The sequence below is a fragment of the Camelina sativa genome, chromosome 3, assembly GCF_000633955.1.
Source record: "Camelina sativa cultivar DH55 chromosome 3, Cs, whole genome shotgun sequence".
Lineage (NCBI taxonomy): Eukaryota > Viridiplantae > Streptophyta > Magnoliopsida > Brassicales > Brassicaceae > Camelina > Camelina sativa.
The window spans coordinates 2517376-2521428 of NC_025687.1; positions in this window are offsets into that span (position 1 = coordinate 2517376).

Consider the following 4053-nt stretch of genomic DNA (forward strand, 5'->3'; position numbering starts at 1 on the left):
AAGACTGGAATATAGAAATTATTGGCCCAAAGATTGGATCTTTGTTCATTCCTCTCTCCCGCTCAAGTCCGGGACTTGGCTCTAGAGAAACCCTAGAAGGTTCAAGAACCGGGTTCATGACCTTCTAGTCCGACCGTATCACGGGCCGAGCCATCTCCCGTGTGTCGTCGACTCAATCCACCGTCCATTCATCCCCATCTATCCGAGAGACAAACGAGTCGAGCATCTCCTCGCGAATCTCTCTCCGTCCGTTCTTGTCGTTCCTTGGTCCCGTTTCCTTCCGTACATCGCTCCATCCGCGGCGTTCGTCTGTACGCAGCGTCTGTTCCCATCCGCGTTCCATCCGCTCACTCGTCCATCNTGTCCGTACCGTTGCTCGCACTAGTCGACCGTACTGTGACTGCCGTCCGTACCGCAATCGTCGTCCGTACCGCAACCGCTGTCCGTACCGCAACCGCTGTCCGTACCGCAACCGCCGTCCGTACCGCAACCGCCGTCCGTACCGCAGCCGCCGTCCGTACCGCAACCGCCGTCTATACCGCGACCGCCGTCCATACCGCAACCGTCGGCCGTACCGCGACAGCCGTCCGTACCGCGACCGCCATCCGTACCAGTTGTCCGTACCGACGTCCGACCACCATTGGCCGTCCGTACCGTTGATCGTACGTAGTTCCAATTCCGTGATCGTTAGCCAATGCTTGATTCGACATTGATCAAGTATGGAGCACGAAGATCGTTATTCCGATGATGAACCATGGTACCAAGAACACCATGGTAGTGAACCGGAACCAGAGGCTACCGAGGACGAACCATGGTACGACGAACACCATGGTACTAACCCGGAACAAGAGGCCACCGAAGGCGAGTCATGGTACGACAAACACCATGGTACAGATCCGGAACCAGAGACTTCTGAAGACGAACCATGGTACGAAAGGGACTATGATGAAGGGCATGGAATACAGGACCACCATTGGCCGTCCGCTACACAAGCCATCCCTTATCGCGAGTCATGGCCAAAAGGTGACGAAGACTCCGAAGGCGAACGCTTGGGTCCTTACTATGCGCCACCGCGATATCACCGAGAGCTGCAGAAGGAGTACCCGAGACGTACCCGCAAAGTTCCGACCTGGTCACCGTGCGGATCATCCAGCAAGTCAAGGGCGTACCGTACGCGAACACAAGATCTTCCGAGCTGGTCACCCCGCGCATCACCGGCCAACAAGTCCAGTCGCGGCCGAGCTAAAACCAAGCCAAGCATTGTTGGACCTTGGGCTAAGTCAAGGGAACAAGCCCCAAGGACGCTGGTGTATTCTCCCGGAGCAATAAGTTTCATGGACGAGTTGATCTCTATCCAATCTCAACTCCAATACCTTGGAGAAATGTTGGGCCAAGTAGAGACATCTTACACCCATGGAGAATCATCGCGGAACCAACACTCGGCCCTTGTGTCTCCGCCAACGCTAGATCCGCGACCAACTGCTAATCCGGACCGTGATGAGACACATCGGAGACGACATGATCCGACCGTCCAATGCCGTGAACTGCCCACACGGAACGAGGAACCAGCCCAAAGAGAAGTCCGTCCCCAGATCATACCCAGGCCGGAAATGACAAGGACGCAACCGGACCATGAACCGGACAATAAAGAAGATGTCAACGGCCTTGGAGGAATCATAGAGAAGCCAGCCGAGCCGCCGGATCACCAAGCGCATATACTCGGTGGTACAAGCCCAGGCAATCAAGCGAACAGCGGTCGACTCCTTACCGCTCCTGATCGAGACCAAGCCGACCTTCGACTGCCATGCTCGGAGCAGGCCATGGTACATGAATCTTCATCCAGGACGTGTAACGAACCACTAGGCGACGCCAAAGAAGATTCTGACCGTGTGATCAGTTCCCTATCCGGTGCTCACTCGGCAATGGGGAGTTTCAAGCTCAAGGAGTCACCGAAGATGGCCATTGATGGATTTTTGCACTCGGTAATGTTCATGACTACTTCAGGTAGTATGCTCCAGCTGGGAGTTGCCAATACCGTGCCACCCTTCTCCATCCAGAGCGCCGAGGCCGTCACCGCACAAGGACCTACGGCCAATCATCTTTGCCACTTCTGTGCGGACCAAACCTTTGTGTGGCATCCAGGAGAGTCCCCACAAGCAACCAAGGTTCATGATGGGATAGGAGCGACCAATACTGCTGGCCTTACCGGGGAAGTCTTATCCTTTTCTCTTAAGGCCTTACTTTTTCCTTTTGATCCCGGTAAAATTAGACCTTGGTTGAACTTTTGATGCTGCTGATTTGGTTTCCNATTCACCTTTATTTTAATTACAAATCTTGGAATTTCATCAGTTATTATATAAGATCGATTCACAAGGTGAATTACGTGCTTTTTGTAAACGTTTAGCTACCTTTTCTCTGATATAATCGGAGTCAAATATCCACAAGACATGGCTGAACCAGAATCCTTCGATAGGGCTATGTGGATCGCGGTCCGAATCTGTGAACTGGTGATGGAACCTATGTGTACTCACCCAATCTATTGGATGACCCTGAAACGAAAAAAGAGATAAACAATATAACTGAGTATACATATTGGATGTACGATCGATAATTTCATTTTACATTTTCTTGTGAAAGAGTATTTTACAGTACCTGCAACGCGAAAAGAGCAGAATAGGCGAATAAATATTCGAGCAATTTAGGTAACTTAAAGCTCTGGTGAGTCAAGTTCCTATGGTACGAGAATGTGATGCAAATGTTAGTCACTACGTTGAGAATCCAACCGAACAAGATTGCTTCCCATTTGAAGTAAAATGGAGCCACTAGACACAACAGATGCACGACTACAACAGCCGAAGCTTTCTCTATATCGAACTGGGTCCATTTTCTTAAGAAAAAAGCTCTTTTTTCCTTGCGCNGGAAGGAGCGGAAGCAACCCATAAGGAACGGTACGTGTCAAATTGTGGTTGGTTACCGGATAAATATAATTTTTTTTTTCATTTTCTTCTCTCTCTTTCGCAATCCTTTCTTCTCCATCACCGNAACTTAGCTGCTTCACCCATCGGACCGTCGAGATATGAGTTTTTTTATCTTTGAGATATGAATAGTACAAATACTTTTTGAGTTATGCCTTACAATTGACCAAAGGTCTGATTATATAGGGGAAGATGTTGGTAATTTTAGTTGAATGTTGTGGAGATTAAAGATTGTATATATAGGTGGATTTGAGTAATCATCACTACCTAACGACGGAAAGATAGACTTGTACACTTTACCTCGTATTTAATTTGCCCGCTCTAAAAAAAAAAAAAATAATAATAATAATAGTTTGCTCGCTCTATCTTGTTGAATGTGGGATGTTTTCTTGTGCTACGCTCAATTTAAGCGAACATTATTGTTCTCGTAACATTGTAAACAATATGTAAAGTATAGCATATTGTAGATGTATTATATATATAGTACATGTAATAGGTTTATATTCTTCTAATATGTCGAATTAAGTGTAGTTTCACATGTTCGCTTTACATCACATCAAAGAAATTGATATCTTTTGAATGATATAAGTGACAACGTAAATTACTTGGTCAATCATATTGAAATTTAGAATATAGAAAAACATACATACATTCGTACAAACAAAAACAATATTAGAGCATACGTACTTGTTAACTGTCAAAATGGTTGCTAGTTGCTACATATAATACGTTTGTAATCGTTAAATTCACTTACTAATTTTCAGATATTTTAAATATGATGGATGGATGCCTACATTATTATTAAACCATTGGTTGGATATTTAATATGATGGGTAGAACCGTAGAAGTCGTAAAACTTAGGTGGTGACTGGTTCTCCCGCTACCTCCCGCAAACGCTGCGTTTGCGGGTGGTAGCGGTTGCTAGCGATTGGAACCAATCACACAAATCGTTCCCAGTCGCTCCAAATCGCTTCCAATCGCTTCAAACCACTGAATTTCAAAAGCTGTCTCCCGCAAGCGTTTGCGGTTGCGGGCGATTGCGATTGAATTTTTTTTTTTTTTTTTTTTTTTTTTTTTT